The sequence below is a fragment of the Sciurus carolinensis genome (assembly GCF_902686445.1).
Source record: "Sciurus carolinensis chromosome 14 unlocalized genomic scaffold, mSciCar1.2 scaffold_126_arrow_ctg1, whole genome shotgun sequence".
NCBI lineage: Eukaryota > Metazoa > Chordata > Mammalia > Rodentia > Sciuridae > Sciurus > Sciurus carolinensis.
Genome location: NW_025920111.1, coordinates 1,634,747 through 1,649,882, shown reverse-complemented (window position 1 = coordinate 1,649,882; position 15,136 = coordinate 1,634,747). Strand labels below are relative to the sequence as shown.

Genomic DNA, 15,136 nt, shown 5'->3' with positions numbered 1-15,136 from the left:
CTAAAATAGTAGAAATTTGTAATAAAAAATGAAAATATAAATTATATACTTAAAGCAACTTTAGAAAACACATATTCCATATTAGCTCAATTTAAAAGTTTGTCAAGTTAGATCATTGAAGACATTTTTTTATATATGTAAGCACTTGGTCAATAACACTAATGTATGACTAAAACTACTAGTGATGTGTCAAGAGAAAATACAATATGGTCTTAGGTCTCAAATCAAGTCTTAACTGACATACAAGAACAAAGGCCGTTTATATTATTGCTAAACATGGGAAAGAATATTAATCTTTCTTAAGACAGGTAGTAATTGCAGGTCACATTTCTTATTAACCATGTGTCAAGCACTGATGACTGAGAATTAACCTGTTTCCTTATCTGTAATATGGTATATTACTTATCTTATAAGGTTGTGTGAGGATTAAACCAAAAAAAAAAAAAAAAAACTCTTGAGAGTTGCAACAGGTAAGTGGTCAACAAAATAGCTCCTGTTGTTACCACTTAGGTTAGTGCAACCAGATCCCAGATTTATTGTGATCACCAAGAACAAGACTGGGGCTGGTCATGACAGAAGCATCAAGGACAAGACCCACAGTTGGGCAGGGGATCATGACAAGAATGTATTTGACACTAATACCTTAAGGCTTTGTAATTAAGAGCCCATATCCTCAAATCATAGGTATTAAATCTGAATTTCAATTTTAAAGTTAAATCAGAGAATGTGACCTTGACTTTGAAAGAAACTTTCCCTTATTCTGAAACTTGGTGAGTTGCAAATAATGGCTTGGCCAATGTCTACTTGGACCACAGTGTTCCAAGACTTCTCAAAGACATCTTACATAATATTCAGGAGACTGGAGCACAAGAACAGATAAGGTAAAGTTATATGGGTAGGAATAAGGAGCAAATGATATCTTCAAGGTCCCTTAGAACAACACAAACAATGAGCTCTATACACAACTAGGAAATCTGCTTTTTGCATTCATTGCATGCTGAGCCCCCGTCAGAGAGATGATAAGTCAAGTGAGTTTAACTGATTTTGAACTAATTTAACGAGATGCAAAACACTATGTTTTCAAAATGTAATGAAAGGTTAAGAGCATAAGATGTTTAAAATAAGATAAATTTCAACATAATTGGCAAAGACACAAAATCATCCAGACTTACAGTACCTATCTGCTCTGCAACATTAACCTCAAGATCTTCTCCCCATTCAGCAAAACTTTCCCATTGTGGTTGAAGATTTTGACAAGCAGGACAGTACAGTGCAAAACTAACATATAGTTTAAGGACAAAAAGCTAAGTGCTCTCATGATTACTAATCTTGGGATAAAACAAAATTATAAAGAATATTTTTTAAATATTTTAGTTGTAGATGGACACACTACACCTGTATTTATTTTTATGTGGTGCTGAGGATTGAACTAAGTGCCTCACACATGCTAGGCAAGCACTCTAGCACTGACGTACAACCCCAGCACAAGAATATTTTAAACATATAATTCATTAAGAATATTTGCACTAAAACTGAAAATAAAGTGGTTAATTTTATGCACATGAAAACAGATCTATGGATCTAACAATCTGGATATTAAGAAATATGAATTAAGGATCATAACCATCCATAATAAAGAAAGCCCGAGAGTAAATTTTTAAAGACACAAGAGCCTTTTCACAGGAAAAACAGCTCTTTAGATACCCTTGGATTTTTCTACTACCATGTGTCCACCAGAAAGTTCAAGACTTTTTTTTGAAGTTTACCATTTTAACAATTATATACTGCAGAGTCAAATTCAAGGTGTTGGAAAAATAGAAAGTAACTTGGGCAATGGTGAATGAGGAAATACAAGTTCCAACTTAAGGCAGCTACTACAACTAAGCAGCAGGACTGCCACAGGGATGGTAGGCCCAGGAATGAAGGTTATTCATATTAAAAAAAAGTTAGAGACCTTGCATTTTTATATAAAAATATTATTTTAAAACTTAACCCCCACACAAATACTAAAGCAGGCTAAACAAAACTCTTGGCCAGTCAGTTTCCAAGACCCTGGGTTTACATATTCTATGATCGACAATACTAGCACTTTAATGGCATCCATAATCATCCAGGTCCTAATTTTTCCCTAGAATTTGGCTTTTCTACTTTACTATAGATTGTAATTTCCCTCAGCTTATAGAACCAGAAAAAATGAAGCCTATACGTGTTGAAAAACAAAAATACAATTTCTATATTCACATTTTCTTGACTTGTTTTAGGAAAAATTTTAAAAACAGGATTGCAGAATAAAGCAAACTGGTATTATCCATAAAACTCAAACTCCTTAATAATAAGTTACATTACAATGAAAATATCTCTATAACAACCTCTGATCAGGAATAGATTAAAAAAATAATTCACTTGTAATTAAAGCACACTGTTAAGAATACTAATTCTTTTTTCTTTAATTCTTTTCTTCTTTTCTCTTTTCTTTCTTTTCTTTTCTTTCTTTTTTTTTTTTTTTTTTTTTGTATCAGGGATAGGGATTGCTTCAGCCTCCTGAGTGGTTGGGATTACAGGTGTGTGCCACCCTGCCCAGCTATCCTTTCTTTTTTCAAATATATTGTATCTTGTGTTTTTTAAAGACTTGTTGAACCTTAAATCTTTAGCCAATGACAAAGAAGGAAAACACTTCTACAATTTCTGATAGATGCTCTAATTTGGATTTGGCTCATTGTCAGTGTATTTTGTTTGTTGTTTTCTCCTTAATACCTCTTCTGATACTAAATTTACTGTTTGACCAAATGAATTAAAAAATATCTTGAAGTAATATTTGACTGTATTTTGCATATAAATTCATAAGCTCTACTGTTTAACATATTGTTTTTAACATTAAATATTTTACAGACCCAAATCTAAAACAAGCTACTGATAAAAAAAAAAAAAATTACTGCCACTGGTTATATTTCCCCTCCTCCACAGTTTCAACAACAGATTATGTGCATACTAAACATTTTCCCCTATTTTATTTTTGTTATTATGTTTTATGATTCAAAATCTACTGACTTTCTTCTAGGTTCTCCCTTTGGGATGTCCACACCACTTGCTTCCTTAATTGCCAACTTACTTCATCCATGATCCAGGAAAATACCTGAATCTTGTTAAAAAAGCAGGTGTTCTAACAATTATTGCATGCTTATTCTGGAGGCCCAAGAAAGCCAATATACCAATATCTGGCCAGATAAATTAAGACATCTGTCTCTCATCTGTATAATGGGATAATAGTAACTATCATTAGGGAATTTAATATGATAATGCAATTAAAGGTTATTGTATTGTGCAGTATACAGACAATATTCAATAATGGTTGTATTATTTAATATCATTTACACCACTCTTTTCAGTCACATTACCACCATCAACTATTTAGAATCTAAAACAAAGGCATTTATTTCCTATGGTAGCAGAAAGAACTTTAAGTTAGAACTACCACACAAGAAACAAGGCTTTGTTCAAAGTACTGCAACCTAATGCTCTTAAGAGTTTGTAATAATTAAAGTAATAATTTCTTAATGCACTATCACTTACAAAGGCTAAGGAGTCACAACTCAAGGATTCTCTACATTGCAAATACACAATGGAAAAATGAGATTGGAGAAGAGAATGTGAGGAGGGGTAAATGAATATTTTTAAATAACCCTATTTCAACTTAGCATATGTAACAAGAAGTCCCAAATTCCAACACCACAGATAGAAGTTTCTTAAGAATAAACAAAAAGCTAGAGATTGTGCTCAATATTCTCTTCTGTAAAACTTAGTGAAAATAAGTCTGGATATCCATCTATAAAGGATGGGAACTAGTCAGACTCCATCCCCAACCCAAGACGCCGGAATTCCAACCTCAAAGCCCTGAAAAATGAGAGAATTTAAAGGAGCACAAATCCTTTGGCGCACCACAGCACTAGAAAAGAAACACTGGAACACGGTGCAGAAGAAAAGAACTGGGGAACCGAGGAGTGGGGGTGCCCTCTCAGGGACTGGGAGGCGAAGTCTGGGGAAGCTGGGACCTGCCTGAGGAAGAGGGGATGAGGTCGAGTAGCAGGCTCCCAGGGAACCCGCCGGCGTCATGAAACAAATGTCCCACATTCACAATTCTATCATCCAGTTCTCCTTCCAGGAAATCCCTCCAGTTCTCTGTGATGGCACGCCTGTCTGCTCCGCTGTCCTTGAGGGCCACAGAAGTCCCAGAACCAACAGCACCAACACCGTCAGGGAAACCAAGAGCCCCCAGGGGGACGCCATGACCTCTGGTCGCCAGCACTCAGACGCACCGGCAGCCCTGCCTCTCTTCCGCTCTGGTCCTCAGCTCTGCTCATGCGCATGGCGGTTCCACAAGGCGCAAGCGCCCAGGGCAAACTCAGGGTGCAGGAGTGGACCCTGCTGCTAGCGGGTGCTGGAGGAGGGATACAGGCACGCCTTCTGACTTTAGTGCTCATGACAGATACATTTTATTTTTTACATCTCAGAGTCTTGCCTATTTGCACACTAAAGGCAAAATGCATGGAAATATGAAAGTAAGCTCATTTTATATGTTTAAATTGCTAATTGTATTGGAAGGAATTTCTGATGCTAATTTGTTAGAATTTCTGTTAATTTGTTATAATTTTATTAGCAGATCATGGTGATTAAAAAATTAGGTATGTTTCAAATTTCAAAATTTTTTTCCAAAAATTAATAAAATTTTAGATGAGAATTGACATTATTTAATTTTAATTTTCATATTTAATCATAATAAGGTTTATACATTGGCACAGTAATTTTTAGTCCTGAGACTCAGTTTGTACAAATTAATCCTAAAGATGAAAAAGCCATATTCTTAGAGGTATTTACTTATGCTAGAAAAAAAAATACATAGTTCTAGCAATAGAAAAACTGTTAAACCACAGTTCATTACTTATGAAATATAATTAATAATTAATATTTTTAATATGTGAGGGTAAAATTCCCTGATATCTTAAATGACAAAAATTAACTCCATTTAGTTTTTTATAACCATTTATAACAACAAACAATATAAAAAGTTATATATCAAGAAAAAGTACATTTCTAAAAAGAGTAAGATACTATCCCTGTTAAGTTAGGATAAAAGGAATTCAGGAATGTGTTTTGCCCATGTGTTGAAATGCTTTTTTTTTTTTGTTCCCCAAATTAACTTCAGTAAGCTTGTAATAAAAGTACTTTAATTGAATTCATTCTTGATAAAGTACATTTTCATTGTAGTAAAATTCTATTAAATTATTTTAATGAGTTTGTTACAAACTAAGAAAGATTAAGGTATTCAATTTATGTACAATTACCTGATGTAAAACATCTGAATTTTAATAATGTTATGCCTATAGCATTATTGGAACTGTGAAACTTAGAAACATTACTTGCTATGAAAAGAATTAAAATTTTCTATTCTATACTTTTTCTCACTATCTCATTATGGGGTTGCAGCAAATATATCAGCTACTATAGCAAAGTGAAAATCTTTCATTGGTACATCTTATTGGTAAGACATTACTGTGATTGGTACAGTTTTGTCTCTTCATGTTTAGTGATTAACCTCCATACTTAGTAATTCCAGATACAGGTAAAATAATCTTTCTAAAATGATATTTTTATTATTAACAGATGATTGAAATACAATAGGAGACATAATAATAACCCTTAATATGTAAAGAAATTTATTTATTGTTATAGAATTTGACTATACATGTAAAAGATTGGACTCCTTAATATGCAGGTAAATAATTTAGATAGTGTATTATTCAGAAAGTAAAGTAGCTCCATACTTCATAACTAATGCTGAAAGAGTCATCAGTAGCTATGTACTTTTAGAGTTGAAGAAGCTTTCTTGGCATAAAACTTTTAAGGGAACAATTGATCAATTTTACATGAAAATTTTAAAAATGCATGTTGGGCCCCTTAAAATTTAAGTGAAAAAAACAGGAAATACTGGCTAAAATATGCCAAACTAGGTTTAATATCTTTAATATATAAGTTCTTTTAAGTCAAGAAAATGTTTCATTAGAGGCAGAGTTATTAACATAACACATATATGAAGTCTTAAACTATGAAAAGTGTTTACTTTGAACAAAAATGCAAATTAAATAAGCATCAATATTCTTTTTTATCAAATTGGAATCATGAATAATCCCCTCTATCAGTAAATATTTGACAATGACAGTGAAGACTGGTAGAAAATTTTTGAAGAAAATTAAATCAATTTTCGTGTGTGTATGAGTTTGTGAGAATAAGCCCAACTACTGTGTATAACCCTAAATCTCTAATAATAATTAAATAAGCCTATATCATTGCAAGCTCAATTGTGAATGATGCAGAAAACCCATCTGTGAACTGAATACTTAATTCAAAGTGTATATACATAGCCCAGAATAAACTGTTGCTTCTCTGGAAAAAAAATTAAATAAGTTGAGAGCCAAATAATTTTGAAGAGTAATATAGCTGTAATGTTTTTTGTAAACCATAAGCAACTTTTTTGATTTTTTAAATTTTTTAATATTTGGTAATGAGAACTGAACCCAGGGGTGCTTTACAACTGAGTCACCTCCTGGAATATGTTAAAGGAATCATGTATACTGTGATCTTGTATACCTTAACCATGTCAAGGTTAAGCCAGGCACAGTGTTGCACACCTGAAATCCCAGCAGCTTGAGAGGCTGAGACAGGAGAATTGCAAATTCAAAGCCAGCCTCAGCACAATCAAGTTGCTAAGCAACTCAGTGAGACCCTGTCTCTAAATAAAATACAAAAAATAGGGCTGGGATGTGACTCAGTGGTAAAGTGCCACTCAGTTCAATCCCTGGTACCAAAAAAGAAAAAAAAAAGAGTCAATATTAAAATTAGTATATGCAAGGTGATTTAAAAAGTTGTGTTTTATAAAAGACATGTCTAAGTAAGAATTATGAATGGGAATGTGCTTCACTTGTTTTTCGTGTCTTCCAAATTCTATTCAGTTACCATGTGCTGCTTTTAACAACAGGCAGGCACCAATAAATATTATGTGAAAGCACAGGTAATTTAGGTTATCTATAGAATTCCTTTCAGTGCAATGCCCATTTTCCTCCTCAGCCTCTTTTTATGAATATCCTCTGTTGTAAACACTCTTCTCCAGCCAAAATTTTCTATTTTTGTACCCTGATAGTACTATGTGAAATACTGTCACTTTAGTTTTATTTGTTATCTCTTCAGGAACACCTTCTGTTTTTAACTTAAGTTCTCCCCATTGCAAAGGTTGACACTCAATCTGCCTTTCATCACTATGGCAAACTGATGGGTCAACAGCTCCATTTCCCACTGAGCCAGGGAGCAAAACAGTGTTAGCTTGGCATCTCTGTTACCCAGCACTAAATGATTCTAGTGGGCAGAATGAAATTGATTTTTTTTTCCTGGGCTCCATTTCATCCTCTTTTGGCTATGACACTTGCCTTTTATCATCAGACTCCATAGTAATCATTTTCTTCTCTTTAGTCCTAGATCCATTCTTTTGTATGTAGAACTCACAGGTAATATACATTTATAGGTCAGCATTTTTAGTATATATCTTACACATCATTAATCACACTTAAGTTGAAAGTCAGTTTCTTAGTAAAGCTTTTTGTAACTTAAATGCATATAAAAGCAACTTGTGGGGCTGGGGTTGTTGCTCCGTGATAGTGATTGCCTAGCATACTCTGAGACACTGGGTTTGATCCTCAGCAGCACATTAAATAATAATAATAATAATAAACAAAATAAAGTTATAAATATTTTAAAGCAACTTGTGGATAATCAGTATAAATTTAAATCAATCCTAAAGCAGTAAATATCAAAATAAAATGACTATTCCTTCTAGGCAGTATCATCTGTACTGTATAATGTCAGATGCCATCATATACCTCTTACTCCCAAATATGTAACTCCAGCCCAGCTAATCAGTTGACCTTCAGTCTTCTATACACTTAGCAGTTGCTTGAAAATAGATCTCATTCAGTATCCTACCAGCATTTTATACTCAACTCAATATCTTCAGACAGCTGCTTTTATTTAATTCTCTCTACCAGTGTTATGGGGCACAACTTAAGAACAGACCCATCAGCACTGAGAAGTCCAAATTTGAGAGTCTTTATTAAGCCAGCCAACTGACTGTATCACACAATGCCCCAAAAAATGGCTATTGGGAGAACAGCCCTGAAAACAGAGTTGTAGGGGTTCTTATATCAAAAATCACATCAATCATAAGTGTCTGTTGCTATGATTCAAAATTACAAACTAACAACTTGAGATCATCAATAGAGGGGGAAGTGGGTTAAACTGACCCTTACCTAGGTACAAACTAAAGAGTGGTTGCTACAAACTAACATCATGAGATCATTGACAGAGGGGGAAGTGGCCAAATTGACCCTTACCTAGGTACAAACTAAAGAATGGTTGCTAACATCTACGCAATTACCGTTTACATGGTACATTGGTTAAGAGCAATGAAGGTCAAAGGAGAGCAATTTTTACTACATAGGAGTTGCCATTGTATATTATTAAACATGTCATGCTAAGTAACTGATGATGGGTACAGAGGTGGGGTGTTCCCATGGGAGAAACTTATTTCCTATATAACATGGAGTCTCAGAGCAAAATGGAGTCTGTTTAGTCATTTCCCTTAGAGTCTGGCCTATAACATTCTCATGGAGCTAGATCTGTCAGCCCATCACATTCCCCACTGTTTGTTTTTTTTCATAATCAAATCATTGATTCATTAGTATTGTATAGGTGATTGTAGTGGTCCTTATTGCTGTGCAGTCAGTTGTATTTATTTCCACTAGGAGGGGAACTAATACAGGGGCCACTCATTTAGATATTAGCCCCATATTTTTTTGTTGTTGTTGTTACTCCCCATCATAAGAGTATACAGAATTTAGTCCATTTGGTAATCTCAAAAAGTTGAATGGTTAAGCACAGAGTTATTCCTGACATAGTCTCAGCAAGAGAAATAACATGATTAATATTTTTTCAGTCTTATCTTTAGATGGTGTTTGTGGTCTCTGAGGGCTGTCCATTTTTCTGTTGTCTTGACTCAGATGTGATGAGTCCATGTTGTGAATAAGGTCCCTTCCATTTCAGCTGGGTGTTAGTCCTTTCTGGAACAATTTGATGTAGACATAGTCTTCTGACTGAAATCGGTGTTGGAAATCAGTGGTCTCTTGGGGCTGGTTCTCTTATAAGTTGAACCTATTAGAGTGACTAAATAACAGGTTAAAACAGGAGCAGGTTCTTGGTAAGGGTGGAGGAAGGGCTCTGGAAGCATTAATATTTCAATCTTTCAGAGGTTATTTGTTTCCAACTTTCTGAACCCAAACTGGCCCTTATTTTTGTGATATAACCCAATTACCTATCCATATTGACTGTCTTTTAAAATTTTTATTATTACCCCTCTAATTTTAGGGACTTTTTACTGCTGTAAGGAAAAAGGATGATGACTGCTCTTGCTGCTTTGAGCTGAGAGGGGTCGATGTGGGGTGGGGCAAGCAGTAAAAGTTCCTTTATAGTAATTGGATCTTTCTAGGGTAAAAGTCTTGTTCTATGAAAGAAACAAAAAACCATGAATACAAAATAAATAGCATCTGGAACATGTCAATGAATATCATGAAGCTGATAGAAATTAAGAATCTCTTACCAGGAGGTGGAAGAGCTGAGACATTTTTTACATAAAAGGCCTAAAATGTCTAACAAGGCTGGAGAGAATAAGGCCCTAATTGTAAATCTTAACACTGTTGGAGTTATCAGGAATGTAAACACAACATTTTAGTTAAGATACTCAATGTCATCTGATTTCTGTAAAATATCTTTTTACTGGTATGATCTTTTTGTTTAGTAGAGATCCCTTTATTTTTGTTACTCAGGGCTAGAGAATCATACCAGCCAACATGGATTAAATCTACCTGTACTGGAGGTTAGGATGATCTATAGGCTTTAAACTGACTAAAAACTTATAACTCTAACAGTTTCTCTTGATAACTATCAGGCATTTTTGTCTAAGAATATTTTTTGTTACCTTCAGTTTTATTTATTTTCGGGGCTAACACAAGTGTACATCTTAAGTTACATGAAAATAACTATTGTTTTGTTTTTAAAATGTCCAGGAATGACTGTGTTTTGTTTTAACTGTTTTGCTGAGTGTTTAAGACCAAGCTTGTCAAATTGACCTTGTTCCTATCTGCTTTTAAGAGTCAGCTGAGTTCCCACAGGGGTCACCCTTGGGGAACTTGAGAGCAGCTTCTTAGCTCCTTTAGTGCATTAACCTGGAAGGGTCTCCTTGATTAAGTGGCTTCCTTTGGAAACATTAGGGATGGGTCCCTTTCCCAAGGACCCTCCTCTGCAGCAGGTGCACTGATTGGCTTTTTATACTTTAGTGGTCTCATGAATTTTCCTGTTCAGAAGTTTGTGTGGCCCAGAGTTGCAAAACTCCTTAGAGAAGTTCTCTTGTTCCTTGTGTTTAGGTTGACTCTGAGGGCAAGAGCCAAATATTAATTATCCTCACCCCTTTATTTTAATCTTAATCTTTAAGTTTTGATCTTAAACATCCAGCAAGTCAGTTTCACTGATCATACAGTAAGAGTGCTGGGTTTTAACTATAATATCTATGACTTTATAGTCATTTACCCACTTCTATTAAACTGGGGTCTATATTATCTGTCCTATAGGTGATGGCTTATTATCACAAATTAATTTAGATTGTTCATGAAGCAGTAACTCTGTAAAACATTAATTAGTCAACAGTTACAGTGTTTACAAGGAGAATACAAAATGGAATTCAAAGAAAGCTGAGAGAGCTTTTAGCTTTCCTTTTGTGTACTAAAGTGGCAAAATGTTTTCCTGTTTCATGATATTAACTTTTAAACAGATCAGACTCTCATTATTTTTTAGAAATACATTTACATTTTTATCCCAGTATATTCTTTTGTATATTTGGAATTTTTCTCTAATTCACCTGTCCTACTGGTTTTACCTTCTCTGACACTGTTCTTCCTGTTTTTGTGAGTTCTAGATTAAGTTTCCTGCCATAATTATGTCTTTCAAGGAGGTTCAGAAAATCTAAATGAATATTCTTTGGAACCAATAGGTTATTCAAAATCTAGCCCATACTTCTGAGCTTCATTTTCCCGACAAGGTCTAAACCCTCTAAATCCTTTCTTACAAAGGATAATATTTTTAAATTTCCTATCACAGGCATACTTCTATAAAATAAAGTAAAATTAATTGCTAAAAATTGACCATTTGTACAAGGGAGAATGCTTACTCTGTTTCTGTACTTGTTGTTGAATAATAACTAGCAGTGTAAGACCCATCTCATCTGTGGATCACACATATTGATTTGCCCCACCCCAGCAGCTTTCCAGGTGATTTGCACTTTCCTTGTCTTCCTGCATTTGCATCCTGAAATGCTCAGACTCCTCACTCACCTTAGCTCCCTGCTGATTCCTTTTTAAGTCTTATCTCCTTTGGGAAGTGTTCTGTGATCTTTACAGGGTTTTAGGTATTCTTTTCCATTTTCCTGTGTTATATAACAAGATTCACCTAAAACAAACTAAAGTATACAGCAAGGATTTTCTCAGATCACCAGTATTCAATATTTTTAAAACATGAATTTTAAAAGAGTATATATATGTGCATGAGAAAGAGACAGAAATATTTAAGTCTTTCCTGTTGAAGTTTCTTCTTTCCTTGTAAAGACCTCTCAGCTTCTTTTCTTTCCAAATCTAATGGTTATATGAAGCAGTATTTTATATTCAATGAAAATATTAGGTTCACTGATTCCTTCTAGGATGGCTTCAGAAGTTGTGGCAATAGAGAAGGATGGTGGCTACAACCAACTTTTTGACATCTGTGCTGTAGGATTGACAGCAATTGAACTTGGAGAACTTCAACCACAAGTGTTTGATCTTCATCCAATGAGGTGTTTTCATTATTTATCATCATGCAGTTATCAATCAAGTCTTTGAAATGTGGAATACTGATAACTTTGGGAATACAAGCTCATTTTTTTTTTACTTTTTATTTATTAATTTATTTGTTATTGTAAACAACTGGGATACATGTTGTTTCTATATTTGTACACGGAGTCAAGGCATACCATTTGTGTAATCATAAATTTACATAGGGTAATGTTGTTTGATTTATTCTGTTATTTTCCCTTCACCCCCACCCCTCCCACCCCTCTTTTCCCTCTATACAGTCCTTCCTTCCTCCATTCGTACCACCCTCCTTATCCCTAACCCTAAACCTAATCCTAACCCTAATGCTAACCCCTCCCACTCCCCATTATATGTCCTCATCTGCTTATCAGTGAGATCATTCATCCTCTAGTTTTTTGAGATTGGCTTATCTAACTTAGCATGATATTCCCCAATTTCGACCATTTGCCTGCAAATGCCATAATTTTATCATTCTTCATGGTGGAGTAATATTCCATTGTATATATATGCCACAGTTTCTTTATCCATTCATCAATTGAAGGGCATCTAGGTTGGTTCCACAATCTGGCTATGGTGAATTGAGCAGCAATGAACATTGATGTGGCTGTATCTCTGTAGTATGCTGATTTTAAGTCCTTTGGGTATAGGCCAAGGATACCTGGGTCAAATGGTGGTTCCATTACAAGCTTTCTGAGGAATCTCCATACTGCTTTCCAGAGTGGCTGCACTAATTTGCAACCCCACCAGCAATGTATGAGTGTACCTTTTCCCCACATCATCACCAACACCTCTTGTTGACAAGCTAATTTTTAATTATATGAAGATAGTAAAACTGTTATGAGGAACTTGGAAGTAATTACATTTAAAACCTGCTTGGTTGTATCGCTTCTCCTCAAACAGAGCGAGTTGTCTGCATTATTTGAAGCTTTCTCATATAAAATTTTCCCCCAATTAATCAGAGTAGGACATGAGAGTTATTGTTAAACAAGTCTTTTAGGGTCTTTATTATCATTCCTCCATTAATTGATCTTGTTTCATTTTGTCCTATATGAAATGGTAGAATACACAAGATATTTTATGTTACTATTTCATTTGATTTTCTTTGTTTTATTTTGGGAATTATGAAGAAATCCCTAAGCTTAGTATAATTATTGCATATCTCAGGATATATTGTCTTTCAGAAATAAATGTTTAAGGACTTTTGAAAGATTTTTTCACATTTGGAAGGAAAAGTTATATTGGACTAAAATTTAAATTTAAATGATAAAAAATTAAAAAGACAATTAGAATGGAGAAAATGTTCTCTTAATATATGATCAACCATGAATAAAAGTACGTGACATAAGGAACTCATTTAAAGATTACAGGAGAAAGAGCATTTAGGAGAAAGTACCACATAAAGAAACATAGGGAAAACTAAAGATTCACAAGTTAAAAGATATATACTCTTATCTAGAATGCCTATAGGTATAGTCCTTGAGGAAAATAATTTTATATTATTTGTTAAGGGCAATACAAATCTTTTGTTGATTCTGCTACTTAGGAAATTATTCTTAGGAAATAATTCAAGGATGAAGGATTAACCATTTTGGGATAACAGGATATACATCTGTCATCTATCTATATCTTACAAAAGTGGGGTCATGCTCATCTTGTGCCTTGTAAACTAGGTAAGTTCATTTGGCAGCAAATTGAGATGTTTTCCATGTAGCTAATGTTCTCCTATATCAGGTTTATAGTAGTATTTGATTCTAGTGGCAGAAGGGAAGCAGCTTGCATCATCAGGTGTCAGAGAGAGAGAAAGAGAGACTCCACTCTCCAGGTACAGGTACAAAATATATACCCCATAGTCACATCCCAATTCCCACCTCCTCCAGCCACACTCTACCACTTCAATTAACCCCATCTGGAATTAATTTACTGATCGGGTTAAGATTCTCACAACCCAATCATTTCTCCTCTGAACCTTCCTCCATGGTCTCACATCTGAACTTTTGGCGGACACTTCACATCTAAATCATAACATTTTACATGTGGTATCTTTTTTTAACCACATATTAACTCCAGGGTTTCAATTTAATTTTCTGAAACTCACAGATGTCAAATAGTCCATGAAGCTATAAAGTAATAGAGTTTGAATTAATTTTATTTGGCTTTAAAGTCTTTTTATTATACTTCTCTTTTAGAGGGGTAACCTGGCTGAGTCTGGCATTGTGATGAACATGAATCTCTCATGTGAGTGTCTGAGTTTGTCTTGATGACTCCTTATCTATATATTTGACCTATCTAATCTGTGGACTCATCAGAACCAGATCTTGTGTTAGAAATCATTCTTATCCACTTAGATCAGGGGTTTGAAACCTCAACACTATTGGATCCTGCCTGACTAATTCTTTGTTATAGGGGCTGTTCTGTGCTTTGCAAGATGGTTAACAACATCATTGGTGTCAACTCATAGATACCAGTGGCATCATCTCTCCCCCAGGTGTGACAACCAAAAATGCCTCAAGATGTTTCCAAATGCTCCCTGGGTTGTCACAACTCCATGGGTTGAGAACCATTGACCTGGAGTATAAATTTAATGTTCACTGTGTCATTTGTCCCTGATATATTTAAGAGGGGACAAACCCTATATGAAATAACCAATAGTAACTCTATACAGCTTTTTTAGCTTTCTGATGTTTGGTCATCTGCCATTGATTTCTCTTTAAACTTTCAGATTTGTTATCTTCTAAACCACCAAGAAACCTTGGCCTACCCAGCCTGTATTAGTTAGTTAGAGCCACCATAGGAATACACCAGGGACTGTGTGGTCTCTTACTGTTTTGGAGGCTGGGATTACAAGATAGCAGATCAGGACAGTTGGCCTGCTCTGAGGTCTCTTTCCTTGACTTGCAAATGACTGCCCTCTTGGTGCCTCTGCACATGATTTTTCCTCTGAGTATGCATGGCCTTCATTGTCTGACATGGCCAAATTTCCACTTCTTATATGGACGTCTCTCATATTGGTCTTGATTCCACCCTAATGACCTCACTTTAACTTAATCCCCTATTTGAAGGGGATTTATCTTCAACTAAGGTTACCTTCTGAGGTACTGGGGATGAGGGCTTCAATGAATGAATTTGGCATGGATACAGTG

The 15,136-nt window shown here is 34.9% G+C and overlaps 1 pseudogene; it reads right to left on the bottom strand.

Moving 5' to 3' along the window:
• Nucleotides 1-913: 913 nt before the first annotated feature.
• LOC124973357 (uncharacterized) lies at nt 914-1,000 on the bottom strand (annotated as a pseudogene).
• Nucleotides 1,001-15,136: the final 14,136 nt, after the last annotated feature.